Source organism: Syngnathus floridae, chromosome 5 (assembly GCF_059516105.1).
Source record: "Syngnathus floridae isolate MCC-2025c chromosome 5, RoL_Sflo_1.0, whole genome shotgun sequence".
NCBI classification, from domain to species: domain Eukaryota; kingdom Metazoa; phylum Chordata; class Actinopteri; order Syngnathiformes; family Syngnathidae; genus Syngnathus; species Syngnathus floridae.
In genome coordinates, this window is record NC_142417.1 from 21104780 (window position 1) to 21126687 (window position 21908).

The 21908-nt window shown below is 45.1% G+C and overlaps 1 pseudogene; it reads right to left on the reverse strand.

The window, feature by feature from the left end:
• Window positions 1-13980: 13980 nt before the first annotated feature.
• Window positions 13981-19511, reverse strand: LOC148398527 (janus kinase and microtubule-interacting protein 3-like; annotated as a pseudogene).
• Window positions 19512-21908: the final 2397 nt, after the last annotated feature.

Consider the following 21908-nt stretch of genomic DNA (forward strand, 5'->3'; position numbering starts at 1 on the left):
TTTAAGCAGCCTTTCGAAGCACTTCATCATAACCGGAGTCAGTGCAACAGGCCGGTAATCATTAAATGAGGTGATTTGAGGTTTCTTCGGCACCGGAATGATGGAGGCAGTCTTAAAGCACGCCGGCACTGTGGCTTGGCCCAGCGAGGTGTTAAAAATGTCTGTGATGACCCCAGCCAGATGACTTGCACATTCCCTGAACACACGCCCAGGAATGTTGTCGGGGCCAGGGGCCTTACAGGGGTTGACTCTCCTCAGGGTCTTCAACACATCGGCGGAGTCAAGGCAGAGTACCTCCTCTTCCTGATGGGGGACAGTTTTAACTGCTGGAGTGCCGTTTAGTGCCTCGAACCTCCCAAAGAAGTTATTTAGACCATTTAGAAAGTCAGCATCAACTACACCCACCGGGGGGGGGGAGGGTGAGTTGTAGTCTGTAATCGCCCGTATGCCTTGCCACATACTCCTGATGTTTTTGACGTCGTGGAAACGATCCTGAAATTTTCGACTGCGGTCTCGCTTCGCTATCCTGATGGCACGGTTCAAGTTGGCTCTCGCTGTCCTCAGTGTCTCCTTGTCGCCAGACTTGAAGGCAGAGTTCCACGCTCGTAGCGTTTGACGTACCTCCTCAGTCATCCAGGGTCGTTGGTTGCCCCGGGTGATGATATTCTTAGTGGTGCTGACGTCCTCGGTGCATTTGTTGATGTAGGCTGACACAGTCATGGCACACGCATGTCTAATCTACATCGGGAAAACTGGGAGGGAGGGAGGCAGGCAGGGAGGCAGGCAGGGAGGCAGGCAGGGAGGCAGGCAGTGTCTGTCTGTTGAGGTTTTCACCTTGTTCTTCTCCTGCTGAAGTTCTAACTGGACGTCCATCAGTTTGGTTCTCAGCTCGTCATTGGCGGCCTGAAGGGCGTCCGTTCGCTCCGCCTTGGCCCGCCCTGCCGGAGCTCGTTTGGACATCTCTTCCTCGAGTCTCGCCCGGTCGTCAGTCAGAGATCACAACATTTGTACCTGGAGAGCACAAACGCAGCGCTGTTTTCCACTGGCTTCGAACTCAACTTCAATCGGTACCGTAACTTACAACATCATAAACATAGAACTAGCTTGACTTATTCATTGAATAAATGCATTTGGTTCTTCAAAACTGCATCACGCAACATAGCGTGACCGAGACGGCCGTTATCCACCTGCGTGAAGTTATTTGGTGAAATGAATGAGATGTTTAAGACACCATCGTTCTGTCTCTATGTAGATGAAGGTAAATAATCGATTGCTGAAGGTCCAAAGGTGTTGTGATAAACAAATAAACATATTAGTGATTAGTGACATATTTGTGATAAACATATTAGGCAGGATAATCACATATGTTAACGTGACTGCCCACACTGTATTTATTTATGGTTATTTGTTAAATCGAGTACTGTTAGACATGAAATAGGAAGTGTTTAACATAAATGGAAGACGAAAGGGGTACTCACCATTGTAGCTCCTGCTGGTCAATGATACGAGCCTCTTCTTGCAGTGGAAAACATACAGCCAACAAACACCGTGGAACCTAAAGGAATGAAATTAAACATTAACATTTAGCCTCAACCAACATTCACAGATACAACGCAACGCAAACTACACAAACGTAAATCTTTTTAAACACAATGAGTTGTACTTACCGTGTACGCTCTAGACGGTCCACTTGCAAGCGGAAAATAAAGATATTTCTGTTGATAATCGTCGTGTTTGTATCCGGTGTCTCGCTCAAGGCCATTGCGCCCACAGATTTGAATTTTGGCGAGAGTTCAGCCTATTGACGTCATTTCCGCGGTGTAATACCCGCATATCTGAAACGGCAAAGTTAAGAGTAGAGTTAAATAAAGTTTTTAGTCAACGCAATAATTTACAACCGTTGACCAGTCGAAATAATCGTCGAAATTTGGCGTCTGTGGCTGGAAGCAGACGCCGAGTTCGACATTCCTCCCAAACGCCACACTCCCTCGCTTTTCAGGGCTAAAAAAAAACAGTTGTAATTACCTTGTACGCTCTAGACGGTCAAGTTGCAAGTTGAAAACAAAAATATTTGCCTTGTTAGTCATCGTGTTACTAACAGCTGTGTCTTGTTTGCCAGAACTGCCGCTTTCCTACTTCCTGTTGCAAGCCACGCCCACGGATTATAATTTTGCCGTGAGTTCCGCCTATTGACGTCATGTCCGCGTCACATGACTGCGACGTAATATTATCTAAAACTGTTTGTGCGGTATTGTGTTGTTCTGTGCGGTATTGTGTTATTCTGTGCGGCGTCGTGTTGTTCTGTGCGGCGTCGTGTTGTTCAGTGCGACGTCGTGTTGTTCAGTGCGGCATGGTGTTGTTCAGTGCGGCATGGTGTTGTTCAGTGCGGCATGGTGTTGTTCAGTGCGGCATAATGTTGTTCAGTGCGGCATAATGTTGTTCAGTGCGGCATGGTGTTGTTCAGTGCGGCATGGTGTTGTTCAGTGCGGCATGGTGTTGTTCAGTGCGGCATAATGTTGTTCAGTGCGCCATAATGTTGTTCAGTGCGGCATGGTGTTGTTCAGTGCGGGATGGTGTTGTTCAGTGCAGGATGGTGTTGTTCAGTGCGGCATGGTGTTGTTCAATGCGGCATGGTGTTGTTCAGTGCGGGATGGTGTTGTTCAGTGCGGCATGGTGTTGTTCAGTGCGGCATAATGTTGTTCAGTGCGGCATGGTGTTGTTCAGTGCGGCATGGTGTTGTTCAGTGCGGCATGGTGTTGTTCAGTGCGGCATGGTGTTGTTCAGTGCGGAATGGTGTTGTTCAGTGCGGCATGGTGTTGTTCAGTCCGGGATGGTGTTGTTCAATGCGGGATCGTGTTGTTCAGTGCGGGGTGGTGTTGTTCAGTGCGGGATGGTGTTGTTCAGTGCGGCATGGTGTTGTTCAATGCGGCATGGTGTTGTTCAGTGCGGGATGGTGTTGTTCATTGCGGCATGGTGTTGTTCAGTGCGGCATGGTGTTGTTCAGTGCGGCATGGTGTTGTTCAGTGCGGCATGGTGTTGTTCAGTGCGGCATAATGTTGTTCAGTGCGGCATGGTGTTGTTCAGTGTGGAAAGGTGTTGTTCAGTGCAGGATGGTGTTGTTCAGTGCGGCATGGTGTTGTTCAATGCAGGATCGTGTTGTTCAGTGCAGCATAATGTTGTTCAGTGCAGCATGGTGTTGTTCAGTGCGGCATGGTGTTGTTCAATGCGGCATGGTGTTGTTCACTGCGGGATGGTGTTGTTCAATGCGGGATCGTGTTGTTCAGTGCGGCATAATGTTGTTCAGTGCAGCATGGTGTTGTTCAGTGCGGCATGGTGTTGTTCAGTGCGACATAATGTTGTTTAGTGCGGCATAATGTTGTTCAGTGCGGCATAATGTTGTTCAGTGCGGCATGGTGTTGTTCAGTGCGGCATGGTGTTGTTCAGTGCGGCATGGTGTTGTTCAGTGCAGGATGGTGTTGTTCAGTGCGGCATGGTGTTGTTTAATGCGGCATGGTGTTGTTCAGTGCGGGATGGTGTTGTTCAGTGCAGGATGGTGTCGTTCAGTGCGGCATGGTGTTGTTCAGTGCGGAATGGTGTTGTTCAGTGCGGCATGGTGTTGTTCAGTGCGGCATGGTGTTGTTCAGTGCAGGATGGTGTTGTTCAATGCGGGATCGTGTTGTTCAGTGCGGCATGGTGTTGTTCAGTGCGGCATGGTGTTGTTCAGTGCGGCATAATGTTGTTCAGTGCGGCATGGTGTTGTTCAGTGCGGCATGGTGTTGTTCAGTGCGGCATGGTGTTGTTCAGTGCGGCATGGTGTTGTTCAGTGCGGCATAATGTTGTCCAGTGCGCCATAATGTTGTTCAGTGCGGCATGGTGTTGTTTAGTGCGGGATGGTGTTGTTCAGTGCAGGATGGTGTTGTTCAGTGCGGCATGGTGTTGTTCAATGCGGCATGGTGTTGTTCAGTGCGGGATGGTGTTGTTCAGTGCGGCATGGTGTTGTTCAGTGCGGCATAATGTTGTTCAGTGCGGCATGGTGTTGTTCAGTGCGGCATGGTGTTGTTCAGTGCGGCATGGTGTTGTTCAATGCGGCATGGTGTTGTTCAGTGCGGGATGGTGTTGTTCAGTGCGGCATGGTGTTGTTCAGTGCGGCATAATGTTCAGTGCGGCATAATGTTGTTCAGTGCGGCATGGTGTTGTTCAGTGCGGGATGGTGTTGTTCAGTGCAGGATGGTGTTGTTCAGTGCGGCATGGTGTTCAGTGCGGGATGGTGTCTTTCAGTGCGGCATGGTGTCGTTCAGTGCGGCATGGTGTCTTTCAGTGCGGCATGGTGTCGTTCAGTGAGGCATGGTGTATTTCAGTGCGGCATGGTGTTGTTTAGTGCGGCATGGTGTTGTTCAGTGCGGGATGGTGTTGTTCAGTGTGGCATGGTGTTCAGTGCGGCATGGTGTTGTTCAGTGCGGTATCGTGTTGTTCAGTGCGGTATCGTGTTTCTCAGTGCGGTATCGTGTTGTTCAGTGCAGTATCGTTGTGTTGTTCGTATTGTGTTTAACACTTAGCCTCTAACACTTAGCCTCTAACACTTAGCCTCTAGCATCTAGAAGGTAAATAAATAGGAAGGAAGGACTCACCGGTGACGTCTTCGCCCACGTCCAAGCGTTGTACTTTGTATTTTCATCCTTCTGACAGTGGAAAACATAGCCAACAAACACCGTGGAACCTAAACGAATGAAAGAAAACTATCATTTGGCCACAACCAACATTCACAGATACAACACAATGTGACGTGCGGGGTTGAGGTTAAAGGTTGAGTGAAGGGCCCTCGTTTTAAACTACTTTTTTGAAAAGGATTGGGAACAAGTAAGACGTATTTAATTTATTTAATGGGAAGTAGTAAGAGCTATTGAATTTAATCTATGTATTATATTCTATTGTATTGTATTCTGTTGTATTCTTTTGGATTGTATTCACACTAACCCCACTAAAACTTCAGCCCACAAAAACTCGCCTCTGGCGCCTAGCCTCTGGCACTTAGCCTCTAACACTTAGCCTTTAACACTTAGCCTTTAACACTTAGCCTTTAACACTTAGCCTAGAAGGTGAATAAATAGGGTTAAAGGTTGAGTGAAGGGACCTCGTTTTAAACTACTTTTTTGTAAAGGAGTGGGAACAAGTAAGACGTATTTAATTTATTTAATGGGAAGTAGTAAGACTTATTAAATTTATTTAATCTACTTTTCTTCCCAGGCAAAATTTGATGTGCTGCAATTCCAAATTTCCAAAGTGAATGAAGGAATGAAGTCCTTTAAATTATGATTTTGTATAAATACTAGGCATTAACACAAAATCGACGGCACAAAATGGGCAGACTTTACTTGTTTGAAAAGGACTGGTTACAAGACAGACTTTTTTAATTTATTTAATGGGAAGAAGACTTATTTAGTTTAATTGATCTATTTTTGTTCCCTGGCAAAATTCGATTTGCTGCAATTCCAAATTTCCAAAGTGAATGAAGGAAAGAAGTCGTTTAAATTATGATTTTGTTTAAATACTAGGCATAGACACAAAATCTACGGCACAAAATGGGCAGACTTTACTTGTTTGAAGAGGACTGGTTACAAGACAGACTTTTCTGATTTATTTAATGGGAAGAGGACTTATTTAGTTTATTTAATCTATTTTTGTTCCCTGGCAAAATTGGATTTGCTGAAATTGTATTTTGCCAAATCTCGATTTGAGACCTGATAGGAAGTATTAAACGCTTAGTTAAATCAATACAAGTTGGTAAGAAGAGCGAGTAATGTTGGTTGAACCGATGAATGAAGGTTGAAAGCAATTTAAATTATGACTTTGTATAAATACTAGATATTAACAGAACATCTACTGCGCAAAATGGGCAGAGTTTACTTGTTTGAGAAGGAGTGGCTTATTCAAAACTAAGATTTATGTAATCTGTTTGTTCCCAGGCAAAATTGGATGTGATGCAATTCCAAATTTCACCACATGATGGTGCCCAATTTTGACTTCATAGGACATATTAAACACTTAGCTTGTTATTATGTTCAAGGTAATCAGATTTGTTTATCATTCTAATGGCCTCTTCAAAACTATTCTGGATTACTACTTTGGATCTATTCTACATTACTTGGCAACAACATACTCTGTAACAGATTAGGCAGTATAATCACATATGTTAACTTGAGAGTGCCCACACTCAATCTACTTATCGTGATGTGTTAAATCAATTACTGTTAGACATTATTTGTCTGATAATCTACCAAATCTTTGAATTGAAGAATTTGTGATTTAATTAATAGCTTGTTCGGGGTAATCAGACTTGTATATAATTCTAATGGCCTTCTTTTGAAAACTATTCTGAATTACAACTTTGGATCTTATATTACTTTGCAACAATCTACTCGGTGACAGATTAGGCAGTATAATCACATATGTTAACTTCAGTGCCCACACTGTATTTATTTATGGTTATTTGTTAAATCAAGTACTGTTAGACATGAAATAGGAAGTGTTTAACATAAATGTTATGGCTACTCACCATTGTAGCTCGCTCCTGGTCAATGATACGAGCCTCTTCTTGCAGTGGAAAACTTGCAGCCAACAAACACCGTGGAACCTAAAGGAATGAAATTAAACATTAACATTTCGCCTCGACCAATTTTCACACGTACAACGCAACGCGGCTACACTTCTGCTATTACAAACGTAAATCTCCTTAAACACAATGAGTGTTACTTACCGTGTACGCTCTAGACGGTCCAGTTGCAAGCAGAAAATAAAGATATTTCTGTTGATAATCGTCGCTGCTCAGTGGCTCACGGCCATCGCGCCAACAGATTTGAATTTTGGCGGAGGTTCGGGCAATTACGTCATATCCACGGCACATGACTGCGACGTAATACCCGCTTATCTGAAACGGCAGTTAAAAGTAGAGTTACATCAAGTTTTCTTGGAACCTAAACGAATGAAAGAAAACTATCATTTGGCCACAACCAACATTCACAGATACAACACAACGTGCGGGGTTGGGGTTAAAGATTGAGTGAAGGGCCCTCGTTTTAAACTACTGTTTTGAAAAGGAGTGGGAACAAGTAAGACGTATTTAATTTATTTAATGGGAAGTAGTAAGACTTATTAAATTTATTTAATCTACTTTTCTTCCCAGGCAAAATTTGATGTGCTGCAATTCCAAATTTCCAAAGTGAATGAAGGAATGAAGTCCTTTAAATTATGATTTTGTATAAATACTAGGCATTAACACAAAATCGACGGCACAAAATGGGCAGACTTTACTTGTTTGAAAAGGACTGGTTACAAGACAGACTTTTTTAATTTATTTAATGGGAAGAAGACTTATTTAGTTTAATTGATCTATTTTTGTTCCCTGCCAAAATTCGATTTGCTGCAATTCCAAATTTCCAAAGTGAATGAAGGAAAGAAGTCGTTTAAATTATGATTTTGTTTAAATACTAGGCATAGACACAAAATCTACGGCACAAAATGGGCAGACTTTACTTGTTTGAAGAGGACTGGTTACAAGACAGACTTTTCTGATTTATTTAATGGGAAGAGGACTTATTTAGTTTATTTAATCTATTTTTGTTCCCTGGCAAAATTGGATTTGCTGAAATTGTATTTTGCCAAATCTCGATTTGAGACCTGATAGGAAGTATTAAACGCTTAGTTAAATCAATACAAGTTGGTAATAAGAGCGAGTAATGTTGGTTGAACCGATGAATGAAGGTTGAAAGCAATTTAAATTATGACTTTGTATAAATACTAGATATTAACAGAACATCTACTGCGCAAAATGGGCAGAGTTTACTTGTTTGAGAAGGAGTGGCTTATTCAAAACTAAGATTTATGTAATCTGTTTGTTCCCAGGCAAAATTGGATGTGATGCAATTCCAAATTTCACCACATGATGGTGCCCAATTTTGACTTCATAGGACATATTAAACACTTAGCTTGTTATTATGTTCAAGGTAATCAGATTTGTTTATCATTCTAATGGCCTCTTCAAAACTATTCTGGATTACTACTTTGGATCTATTCTACATTACTTGGCAACAACATACTCTGTAACAGATTAGGCAGTATAATCACATATGTTAACTTGAGAGTGCCCACACTCAATCTACTTATCGTGATGTGTTAAATCAATTACTGTTAGACATTATTTGTCTGATAATCTACCAAATCTTTGAATTGAAGAATTTGTGATTTAATTAATAGCTTGTTCAGGGTAATCAGACTTGTATATAATTCTAATGGCCTTCTTTTGAAAACTATTCTGAATTACAACTTTGGATCTTATATTACTTTGCAACAATCTACTCCGTGACAGATTAGGCAGTATAATCACATATGTTAACTTCAGTGCCCACACTGTATTTATTTATGGTTATTTGTTAAATCAAGTACTGTTAGACATGAAATAGGAAGTGTTTAACATAAATGTTATGGCTACTCACCATTGTAGCTCGCTCCTGGTCAATGATACGAGCCTCTTCTTGCAGTGGAAAACTTGCAGCCAACAAACACCGTGGAACCTAAAGGAATGAAATTAAACATTAACATTTTGCCTCGACCAATTTTCACACGTACAACGCAACGCGGCTACACTTCTGCTATTACAAACGTAAATCTCCTTAAACACAATGAGTGTTACTTACCGTGTACGCTCTAGACGGTCCAGTTGCAAGCAGAAAATAAAGATATTTCTGTTGATAATCGTCGCTGCTCAGTGGCTCACGGCCATCGCGCCAACAGATTTGAATTTTGGCGGAGGTTCGGGCAATTACGTCATATCCGCGGCATTTGACTGCGACGTAATACCCGCTTATCTGAAACGGCAGTTAAAAGTAGAGTTACATCAAGTTTTCTTGGAACCTAAACGAATGAAAGAAAACTATCATTTGGCCACAACCAACATTCACAGATACAACACAACGTGCGGGGTTGAGGTTAAAGATTGAGTGAAGGGCCCTCGTTTTAAACTACTGTTTTGAAAAGGAGTGGGAACAAGTAAGACGTATTTAATTTATTTAATGGGAAGTAGTAAGACTTATTAAATTTATTTAATCTACTTTTCTTCCCAGGCAAAATTTGATGTGCTGCAATTCCAAATTTCCAAAGTGAATGAAGGAATGAAGTCCTTTAAATTATGATTTTGTATAAATACTAGGCATTAACACAAAATCGACGGCACAAAATGGGCAGACTTTACTTGTTTGAAAAGGACTGGTTACAAGACAGACTTTTTTAATTTATTTAATGGGAAGAAGACTTATTTAGTTTAATTGATCTATTTTTGTTCCCTGCCAAAATTCGATTTGCTGCAATTCCAAATTTCCAAAGTGAATGAAGGAAAGAAGTCGTTTAAATTATGATTTTGTTTAAATACTAGGCATAGTCACAAAATCTACGGCACAAAATGGGCAGACTTTACTTGTTTGAAGAGGACTGGTTACAAGACAGACTTTTCTGATTTATTTAATGGGAAGAGGACTTATTTAGTTTATTTAATCTATTTTTGTTCCCTGGCAAAATTGGATTTGCTGAAATTGTATTTTGCCAAATCTCGATTTGAGACCTGATAGGAAGTATTAAACGCTTAGTTAAATCAATACAAGTTGGTAAGAAGAGCGAGTAATGTTGGTTGAACCGATGAATGAAGGTTGAAAGCAATTTAAATTATGACTTTGTATAAATACTAGATATTAACAGAACATCTACTGCGCAAAATGGGCAGAGTTTACTTGTTTGAGAAGGAGTGGCTTATTCAAAACTAAGATTTATGTAATCTGTTTGTTCCCAGGCAAAATTGGATGTGATGCAATTCCAAATTTCACCACATGATGGTGCCCAATTTTGACTTCATAGGACATATTAAACACTTAGCTTGTTATTATGTTCAAGGTAATCAGATTTGTTTATCATTCTAATGGCCTCTTCAAAACTATTCTGGATTACTACTTTGGATCTATTCTACATTACTTGGCAACAACATACTCTGTAACAGATTAGGCAGTATAATCACATATGTTAACTTGAGAGTGCCCACACTCAATCTACTTATCGTGATGTGTTAAATCAATTACTGTTAGACATTATTTGTCTGATAATCTACCAAATCTTTGAATTGAAGAATTTGTGATTTAATTAATAGCTTGTTCAGGGTAATCAGACTTGTATATAATTCTAATGGCCTTCTTTTGAAAACTATTCTGAATTACAACTTTGGATCTTATATTACTTTGCAACAATCTACTCCGTGACAGATTAGGCAGTATAATCACATATGTTAACTTCAGTGCCCACACTGTATTTATTTATGGTTATTTGTTAAATCAAGTACTGTTAGACATGAAATAGGAAGTGTTTAACATAAATGTTATGGCTACTCACCATTGTAGCTCGCTCCTGGTCAATGATACGAGCCTCTTCTTGCAGTGGAAAACTTGCAGCCAACAAACACCGTGGAACCTAAAGGAATGAAATTAAACATTAACATTTCGCCTCGACCAATTTTCACACGTACAACGCAACGCGGCTACACTTCTGCTATTACAAACGTAAATCTCCTTAAACACAATGAGTGTTACTTACCGTGTACGCTCTAGACGGTCCAGTTGCAAGCAGAAAATAAAGATATTTCTGTTGATAATCGTCGCTGCTCAGTGGCTCACGGCCATCGCGCCAACAGATTTGAATTTTGGCGGAGGTTCGGGCAATTACGTCATATCCGCGGCATTTGACTGCGACGTAATACCCGCTTATCTGAAACGGCAGTTAAAAGTAGAGTTACATCAAGTTTTCTTGGAACCTAAACGAATGAAAGAAAACTATCATTTGGCCACAACCAACATTCACAGATACAACACAACGTGCGGGGTTGAGGTTAAAGATTGAGTGAAGGGCCCTCGTTTTAAACTACTGTTTTGAAAAGGAGTGGGAACAAGTAAGACGTATTTAATTTATTTAATGGGAAGTAGTAAGACTTATTAAATTTATTTAATCTACTTTTCTTCCCAGGCAAAATTTGATGTGCTGCAATTCCAAATTTCCAAAGTGAATGAAGGAATGAAGTCCTTTAAATTATGATTTTGTATAAATACTAGGCATTAACACAAAATCGACGGCACAAAATGGGCAGACTTTACTTGTTTGAAAAGGACTGGTTACAAGACAGACTTTTTTAATTTATTTAATGGGAAGAAGACTTATTTAGTTTAATTGATCTATTTTTGTTCCCTGCCAAAATTCGATTTGCTGCAATTCCAAATTTCCAAAGTGAATGAAGGAAAGAAGTCGTTTAAATTATGATTTTGTTTAAATACTAGGCATAGTCACAAAATCTACGGCACAAAATGGGCAGACTTTACTTGTTTGAAGAGGACTGGTTACAAGACAGACTTTTCTGATTTATTTAATGGGAAGAGGACTTATTTAGTTTATTTAATCTATTTTTGTTCCCTGGCAAAATTGGATTTGCTGAAATTGTATTTTGCCAAATCTCGATTTGAGACCTGATAGGAAGTATTAAACGCTTAGTTAAATCAATACAAGTTGGTAAGAAGAGCGAGTAATGTTGGTTGAACCGATGAATGAAGGTTGAAAGCAATTTAAATTATGACTTTGTATAAATACTAGATATTAACAGAACATCTACTGCGCAAAATGGGCAGAGTTTACTTGTTTGAGAAGGAGTGGCTTATTCAAAACTAAGATTTATGTAATCTGTTTGTTCCCAGGCAAAATTGGATGTGATGCAATTCCAAATTTCACCACATGATGGTGCCCAATTTTGACTTCATAGGACATATTAAACACTTAGCTTGTTATTATGTTCAAGGTAATCAGATTTGTTTATCATTCTAATGGCCTCTTCAAAACTATTCTGGATTACTACTTTGGATCTATTCTACATTACTTGGCAACAACATACTCTGTAACAGATTAGGCAGTATAATCACATAGGTTAACTTGAGAGTGCCCACACTCAATCTACTTATCGTGATGTGTTAAATCAATTACTGTTAGACATTATTTGTCTGATAATCTACCAAATCTTTGAATTGAAGAATTTGTGATTTAATTAATAGCTTGTTCGGGGTAATCAGACTTGTATATAATTCTAATGGCCTTCTTTTGAAAACTATTCTGAATTACAACTTTGGATCTTATATTACTTTGCAACAATCTACTCGGTGACAGATTAGGCAGTATAATCACATATGTTAACTTCAGTGCCCACACTGTATTTATTTATGGTTATTTGTTAAATCAAGTACTGTTAGACATGAAATAGGAAGTGTTTAACATAAATGTTATGGCTACTCACCATTGTAGCTCGCTCCTGGTCAATGATATGAGCCTCTTCTTGCAGTGGAAAACTTGCAGCCAACAAACACCGTGGAACCTAAAGGAATGAAATTAAACATTAACATTTCGCCCGGACCAACATTCACACGTACAACGCAACGCGGCTACACTTCTGCTATTACAAACGTAAATCTCCTTAAACACAACGAGTGTTACTTACCGTGTACGCTCTAGGCAAAATTGGATGTGATGCAATTCCAAATCTATCTGAAACGGCAGTTAAAAGTAGAGTTACATCAAGTTTTCTTTTTTAATCAACACAATCATTTACAACCGTTGACCAGAAAGAATCGTCGAAATTCGACGTCCCCCACAAACGCCACGCTCACTCGCTTTTCAGGGCAACAAAAGTACTTCTTTTTAAAAACGATGAGTTGTACTTACCGTGTACGCTCTGGACGGTCCAGTTGCAAGCAGAAAATAAAAATATTTCTCTTGTTAGTCGTATGTTACCATCCGCTGTGTCTTTGTCAACATCGCCGCCATTTTCCTACTTCCTGCTGCGAGCCACGCCCACGGATTTAAATTTGGGCGGAAGCTCTTTCCATTGGCGTCGTTTTCGCGTATAGCAAATCCGATTGGTTGGGAAGGGGGCACGGTTATGCAGCCGAGGAGTCCTGTGATCGGTGGGATGTAAAGTAGGCGTCGACGTCACGTCCGCGTCACGTGACCACGACGTGGCAGACGTCAAATAGCAACCGCTGTTTTGTTTAGTAGACTTACAGTTGTTATGCATTGACATAATGGCGCACACACCAAATAGATTTAAATAAATTAAATAATTCTTCTGCCCACTCTCTTTTAAACAAGTTAACTCTCCCCGCGGATTTGAATTCCGGCGAAAGTTACGCCCATCGACGTCACGTATGTCACGTGACCACGACGTGGCAGATGTCATATAGCAACCGCTGTTTTGTTTAGTAGATTTACAGTTGTTATGCATTGGCATAATGGTGTGCACTCAAAATAGATTTAAATAAATTAAATATTTCTTCTGCCTACTCCCTTTTAAACAAGTTAACTCTGCCCACGTCCATTGACGTCTTGTCTGCGTCACGTGACCACGACGTAGCGACGTCATATAGTAACCGCTGTTTTGACCAGTAGACTTAGTTATTATGCGTTGACATAATGGCGCACTGGTTAGCATGGCCACCTCTTAAGCATGATGATGCGGGTTCGACGCCTGATCAATGTTAGCATGGAGTGAGCTGAAGTGCATGGCGCTGAAGATTTGAATCTTTGAAATGCGCTGAGGTCTGACATATCAGGCAGAATGGTTTGCCATCACGTTCAACAAAAAATAGAAACTTTCCCACTCTGATTAAAACGTCCTGTGTTCATCTACGTATTTTCGTTTTGCTGTGCATCTTTTCCCTGCCATTTCGAGAGCCCAATTGACACTCATAGTTTAAAGAAATGTGTTTGCCCATCCTACTTTGTGGAATTTCACCACATGCGCTTTTGACCAAAATACCAAATTGAACTCAAGTGAAGCCAACACGCACAACCCCCCCCCCCCCCCCACACACACACACACACACACACAAATGTTGATATGAACATAAAAGAGCCGCATGCGGTTCGGGAGTTGCGGCTTGGCCAAACCTGTACTATACAACTTTATTTGTATAAAATTTTCACAACAGCTGTCACACAAACAAAGCGGGAAAAACCGAAGACGTGCGTGTTCCGCCCACGCTGGATTTATTTGCACCTTTGAAAAGACACCGTATTGCCGCAGATGTGGCAAAGAGTACTTTTGGGCATCTGAGACGGAAGGATGTCCAAAGCATCACGTCACCTGCTCTGGTAGGCATGGTGGTGGGACGTTGAGGTCAACCGCTTTGGGGTTGGCTGACTCTTTGATCGCAGGATGCCACACACTTGAAGACAGAAGCAGAAAAGCAGAGCTAAATGCAAAATGTACTCACCGGTGACTCCAATTTTTTTCCCCCCTGAAGAAACAGCTGGACGGGTGGCCCCGGCTGGCCAGTGGGACTCTTGTTATTCTGACCCTTTTTAGTGCGCGTTTGGGGCAACAACGGTTTTTTGTGGCGCTCTCTTCTGGTTCAAAAGTGCCCTGCATGTGAATTTGCTTTTCCTGCCTTCTGATTGGATGAGCGCCGGTGTGACGCGGTGCCTCTGTCACCGTGGCGGGGGGTATACGTTGGCATCGGAGCGTCTGCCAACGTCTGAGACCGGCTGGCAGTGTATCGGAGGTGTCGAGTGCGGTGCCGCTGGAGCTCACTCACCAGCTGGTGTTAGGGCCACAGAATGAAGGCCAAGGAGAAGAATAGAAAGAGAAAGAGAAACTTCTCCTCCAATTGTTTGATTTGTCTCTTCTGAGCTTCGATGAATTCTTTCAGCTCTTTGTTCCTCTAGGACGGACAAATGGAAAGTGGCATTCAAAAGCCAGTAAGCGTGCAAGTAAGTGCCGGGCTGGCTTTGGGCCCTTACCTGTTGCGCGCTGTGCAGCAGATCCATTCTCTCTTGGAGGATGCAAGCGTCGCGCTCCCTCAACTCGCACATCAGGGCTCGCTTCCATTGGTCCACGGCGCTCCTAAGCTCTTCTCTCTGATCCGCCGTCAGCACGTCATTCACGCCAGCGTGGCTGGCTTTTTCGCCGTCCGTGGCGGGGCAGTCCCGCTGCGGTAGCGCCTCGTACAACATGGCCTCCAGCTCCAGGATCCTCTGGGCCGCAATCCTCGTCCATCAGTGGTCCGGCGGGAGATTTGAGGGCGGCTTACCTTATGAGCCTGGTCCATGGAACACTTCCTGAAGTCCAACTCTTCATCCAGGTAGCCCTTCTGCTTGCAGAACATATCCTAGCACAGCTCAAGGTCAGAATTGTTGGGGCACATTGCCGGAGTTCCCCTTGGCTGATGTCGCGTGTCTGTCTACCTTCTCACTTTCAATGTCCAACATCTTCTGTTGAAGTGCTGACTTGGTCTCTTTGATGTATTCTAACCACTGAGGAAAGGCTGCTGTCACATAAGCAGAATGCGAGAGCGTGCGTGGACGTGCGCGTTACCTTCTCGGCTAGGGTGAGAAGGGTCCTGGCGTGAATCACGACCACCTGCTCCTCGTTGGTGAGATTCTGCAAGAGCCCAAAGGCACAGCGTCAACAAGCTTCTTTCAGCGCAAAGCCTTCCAAAAGTCACATTTGAGCCGCCGAGTCTCGTGGAGTGCGAACATAAGGAGTTCGACATACACTTACGGCGTTATAGCCCAGGATGTCCAGCTTCTTCATCAGATCACTGATGACGATGTCCGGGGGAAAGGCGCAAGGAGCAATGTAAGGTGTTCTGGGACCTCGGGTTAAGGTTAGGGTTGCGAGGGACGCCTTACGTACGCTCACGCCCTCGGCCTCGCAGTAGATCTGCAAAGGGCTGAGGCCGTCTGGGAAACGGACTTGCAGAAACTTCAAGACGGGGGAGCGCCACTCCCTCTCCTGAAAGGCAGAGGCATGCATCCGTCCGTCCGTCCGTCCGTCCGTCCGTCACATCTCTGGCCTCAACACGCTTGTGCGAGTCTTCCCACCTCCAGCTCCAGGATGCGGAACTCAAGCAGTTCGTTTTGGTCTCGGATATCCTGGATGTGCTCTTTCAGACGCGCTTCTTCCGCCTCCATCCGCCTGACCTGAAAAGACAGTCAGACCTCATCTGCGGGGCTTCCCGACAGGTGTGACGCCAAGCGACTCCGCCCAGCGCCTTTCTTTCCGTCACCTTTTCGGCCAACTGCTGATTGCTCTGACGCAGCAGCTGCTTCTCCTCCACCCACTTGACATTCTAGAAGAGACAAACGCGTGGACAGCTTTGGAATGTTGTGTCATTTTCATCCACAAATTCTTTGGTTGACTGGAAAATGACATTTGCTTTTCTCCGCATTTTCCCAGCCACGTTCGGGGGGGGGGGGGGGGGGGGGTTGGTCCAGTAATGCCAGACGGATGAGTGACTGAAGAATGTAGCTATTTTGTCTGAGAAAAAGGTGTGCTCATTGATGAGCTTACCTGTCCTTGTTGCTTCAGCGCTGACTCCAGATCTGCTACTCTGCTTTGATAGTGACCCATTTCTACCATCAGCTTTTCTCTGGTCTGAAAGGAGGAGGAGGGAGGCTCCTCCTCCTCCTTTCAGACCAGAGAACACCCGAGGCTGGGTGAGAACGGGGAGGCTGCGACCCGGCCGGGGGTTGCGGGAAGGGGCGCCACCTTGATCTCCTTCTCGGCGTCGTAGTCCCCTTTCGCTGGTCTGGGCTAGCAGAGCGTAGGCTCGTTGCAGCGCTTGATATTCTTGCGTCAGCTGGCGGTAGCGAAGCTCCGCCTCTTCATGCACACACCAATGCAACACAGCACTAGTACCAGAATCAGTCAGACCGGCGACAAAGCACCCGCGACGCAAAGACGAGTCCGATTCCAGGCTGAAGAGGAATGTTTGGTGCCAATACGCTGGCAGAAATGGCGGGCTACCTCTTCGGGTTCCGTGTCGGGGGTTCTGTCGGTGTGAAAAGACAAGGACGATCCGTCCGAGTCCACCAACACGTCTTCGTCGTAGCCGTAAAATGTTTCGATGACCTGCGGGCGCGGAAGCGAACATCTCTCTGAACAAACTGAAGCGACACCTCACGATGAATCGACGAGAGGAACGATAGCGAGAAAAAGGCCATTTCATCTTGCGCAACACCAAGCAGCCGCAAACAAACAGACTCACCTTGCAGGACCTCACGCTTTGTTCCTCCTCAGAGATTCTCGACGTCGGTATCGTAGCAGCAAATCTCTCTCCTGTCGACACAAATAATCCGCCTTTGAGATTCTTTGGATGCAAAGGGAACGAACGGCTCCGGCGCAGAAACAAACGCGACTCACAATGACATTTCTGACATGAGCTCCTGTCTCCAGAGCCTGAAAAACACGTCACCGGCGATGATTGGAGGGACGCTCGTCTTTTCCAAAAGTGACAACTACAGGGTGTGTCAGGGTTTTCCAGATTATCTTTATCGTATCATTGTGTTGCTTTGACTTTGACTGCGACCTGTAATAAATAATATTATTTATCCCTTATTTATCCCTATCGCTTATCCCTTCCTACACAAAGTCGTAAAACACCCCTTGCTATGTTTTGACTAGAGGTCAAGGGCTTCCTCTATTCAATCCACTCTTACACCCACCCTGTTTCTCTTAATTAAAATGCTCGTGCAGGAGCCGAGAGTCAGACTTCATTCGTACAACGGATGGACTCTCCACCTGCAGGTGTCCAAAAGAACTTACTTGTCTCCCGTGTGGTTCTTGCAAAATAAGTTGGAGCGAGCGCAACTCTAACAGGGTGCATTTTGCCACTAGCTGCCTACGGACAATGACGTCGCGCTCGCGGCTCATGGTTGACGGGCTGAGCAGCCGGGCAAGTCCGTCGTTTTCAGCGCACAGCGAGTGGCAAAGGCGCTGACAAAACGGGAGCTTTGAGCTGCTGAAAACGGCAAAACAAGTCTAAAGCGTGTTCAAACGCGTGCGCACAATGCTCCTGCTTGAAAGGTCGGAATTTAAGGGGCCAATTTTTTGGATGGCGGCCGCCGGCCAAGCTTTGGACGGAAAAGGTTTCCTGGCGACAGCGAGCGAGCGCGGCGCTGCCGTACGTGCACCGAGTCGCCTGCCTGAATACCTTGGACAAGTCGTCGATGATGTGCCGCTGCTCCACAACTTGAAGGAACTCCATTTCACCGTCCTGCTGGCCGCAACCGCGGTCCAGGTCATTGAGCGAACTAGGCCTTCTCTGTGGAACACAAATGCAGTGGACTCTGTTGGCACGCCGCCGTTGTCCGCGTCGACTTACCAAGCTTGCCATCTCCTCGTTCTCCTGGGTGACAAAGCGCACTTTGTTTTCAAGGCGACACAGCACCAGCGAGAGTTCTTCATTCTTCCTGCTCAGGCGTTTGTTTTTGTACAGGAGTGGCAGAAACTGGCTTTCTGTTTCTCTCAGTCGCTTTAGCTGCAAGCATGAAGTGCGGGATGTGAAAGACGCACAACACGCGGGCCAGAACGTATCCATTCCTTTTGCATCGGTTTGAACGGAATCGTGGCTTTGGCTCCCAATAAAAGACATCTACCAGGCAACCGACTCGCCGCGCCGCTCAACTAATAAGCAAGCGCAATGGGTGCCTCGCTGGATGGCGCGCATCAAACGTAGCGCAAACCTTCAAGCGTGCCGTCAATAAATTACCAGTTCATTGCGCTCTTCAGAAAGCAGGGCGTTTCGATCCTCCAGTTTCCTGATGACTGCGCTGAGCTCAGCGATTTTCAGATGAAACCGTCGCGTGTCCCGATCCTCCTGAGACTGAAAACGCCCCGCAACACACACACACAAGCACTCGTTCAAAGTTCAAAACTGTTTTTGTGCTACCTTCCTCCAGCAACGAACTAAGTCATGCGTACTGCAAGTGTGTGATGAGGTGGCTTACGCAATGAAGAGGATTGCTAGTAGCGGCGTTGACCCCACTTCCAGGGTAGTTTAGGCCCGCCCTTTGGGAATCCCTCAGGGCAGCGATCTGCTGCTCGGCAGCCTGAGTCTGCAGCTGAAGGCGGTGGACGTGGCCGGCCCCAGGGCTTCATCCAAAACACTAACCGCTCTGTCTTTCAGCTTGATCTCATCCGTCTGGATGTACAAACGGGGAGCGCTCAGGCAGGCGGGCAAACTCATTTGCCAGAATTGTGACAAAAACAAAGAGAGCAACCGGCCAATTTTTTTCTTGAATCGACTAGAACACCTTTGCTGTGACAAAAGCGAAGCGAGCAACCGGACATTTTCTTCTTGTGAAATAGAATAGAATAGAATGCCTTAGGTGTCATTGCACTGCAGGTATACAACGAAATTGGGAACATAGCCACGCACCGCGCATCTGATCAGTCCTACCAGTCGGCGGATCTCCCTCTCGCAGTCTCTCTTGGTTCGGCTCAGCTCCTCCCGATGCTGGTGATGAGCCGATCGGAGCTCGGCCGCTCGGGACTGCCAGGCCTGCTGGGCCGCTGCCAGGGCTTCTTCCGCGCTCCTGGTGGAGGCGACACCGCTCGGTCTCCCGACACCGCCGCGTCTCCTCCACCTCCGCCAGCAAAGCGCCCCCCCTCCTCACCTGAGCAGACATTGCGCCACACCGGGCCGTTGAGACCGCAACGGAGCGCCGCGACGCTTACTGGGGACAAGCTACACAATACGGTAGCGGCCGCATCGAAGCCCGACGTGGCGTGCCGATAGTCAGACACGGATAGAGCGGATCACCTTGTCCATGGAGCCGTCCCTCAGGCTGAGGACCAAGGCATTCAGTCGCTGGATCTCTCCATCTTTGATTTTGATCACTCTCATCAGCTCCATTTCATGCTGCCGCAGTAATGTCTCCCTGGTAATGGCTAACTCTTTCTGCTTCTCCTCATGGAGTTTGCTTTTGAGTTCCGTCATGGCGGCGGTGGCACGGTGGTGCTCCGCCCGCAGGTCCTGACTTCTCTCTCTCTCCAGACAGCTGACCTGACATGACTTAGACTTAGACAAACTTTATTGTCATCTTGTCTGCACATGGTGCATACAAAACGAAATTCCGTTGCATACGTCTTACAACAAAGTAGTGATATTGCAGTTGAATAGAAGTAACATATCCTATGAAAATATATATATATACATATATACTATATATATATATATATATATATATATATTAAAAATAAGTATAAAGTGCAGCAGTGATAATTATGCAATAGTGCAAGTAGGCAAAACAGTATTCAAGAGTGTGCAGAGGAATGCTAAACCATGTATTAAACTTCTATTTAAAGGGTTTATACAAGTTCAGTAAAGTTGGTAGTGCGAGATAGTGCAAGATAGAGGTCCGTAGTGTCATAAAGTACAGTTCTGTGAATGTGTGATGCAGAGTTCAGTTTAGAGCTCAACAGTTCTAGTGTTCAACAGTCTGATGACAGCAGGGAAAAAGCTGTTGCAGAACCTGGTGGACCTGCAGCGGATGCTGCAAACCTCTTCCCAGAGGGCAGCAGGGAGAACAGTCCATGGTGGGGGTGTGATGGGTCATTGATGATGTTACGGGCACGGGACATGCAGCGCTGAGATGAAATGTCCTGAATGGAGGGAAGAGGAGCCCCTATGATCCTCTCTGCTGTCCTCACCACTCTCCTCACGTTCTTCCAATCGGAGGCGGTGCAGCCTCCACACCACACAGAGAGACAGCTTGTCAGAATGCTCTCTATGGTGCTCCTGTAGAACGTCCTCATGATGGGTGGGGGCAGGTGGGCTCTCCTCATCCTCCGCAGGAAGTACAAGCGCTTCTGTGCCCTCTTGACCAGTGCCGTAGTGTTCATAGTCCAGGTGAGGTCTTCTGTGATGTGGACCCCCAGGAATTTGGTGGTGCTGACCACCTCCACAGCTGAGCTGTTGATGATCAGTGGAGCGTGGTGAGGCTGTTTTTTCCTGAAGTCGACGATGATCTCCTTCATCTTCTCCTCATTCAGGATCAGGCTGTTTTCTCTGCACCAGCCCACCAGCTGCTCCACCTCCTCTCTGTAGTCCAGGTCGTTGTTGTCTCTGATGAGCCCCACCACCGTTGTGTCGTCTGCTGACTTCACGATGTGATTGGTGGTGAACCTGAGGACGCAGTCGTGTGTCATCAGGGTGCACAGCAGGGGGCTCAGGACGCAGCCCTGAAGGGAGCCTGTGCTGAGGGTGATGACATCAGAGGTGTTCTGTCCGACCCGGACTGACTGAGGTCTGTTGGTGAGGAAGTCTAGCAGCCAGTTGCGAAGGGGGGTGTTGAAGCCCAGGTGTTCCAATTTTCCTACCAGATGCTGTGGGATGATGGTGTTAAACGCTGAGCTGAAGTCCAGGAACAGCCTCCGCACATGGGTGTTCTTCTCCTCCAGGTGAGCCAGGCTCAGGTGAAGAACGGAGGAGATGGCGTCCTGAGTGGAGCGGTTTTGCCGGTCGGCAAACTGGAACGGGTCAAATAATAGGGGGAGTCTGGAAACGATGTGACCTTTAAGCAGCCTTTCGAAGCACTTCATCATAACCGGAGTCAGTGCAACAGGCCGGTAATCATTAAATGAGGTGATTTGAGGTTTCTTCGGCACCGGAATGATGGAGGCAGTCTTAAAGCACGCCGGCACTGTGGCTTGGCCCAGCGAGGTGTTAAAAATGTCTGTGATGACCCCAGCCAGATGACTTGCACATTCCCTGAACACACGCCCAGGAATGTTGTCGGGGCCAGGGGCCTTACAGGGGTTGACTCTCCTCAGGGTCTTCAACACATCGGCGGAGTCAAGGCAGAGTACCTCCTCTTCCTGATGGGGGACAGTTTTAACTGCTGGAGTGCCGTTTAGTGCCTCGAACCTCCCAAAGAAGTTATTTAGACCATTTAGAAAGTCAGCATCAACTACACCCACCGGGGGGGGGGAGGGTGAGTTGTAGTCTGTAATCGCCCGTATGCCTTGCCACATACTCCTGATGTTTTTGACGTCGTGGAAA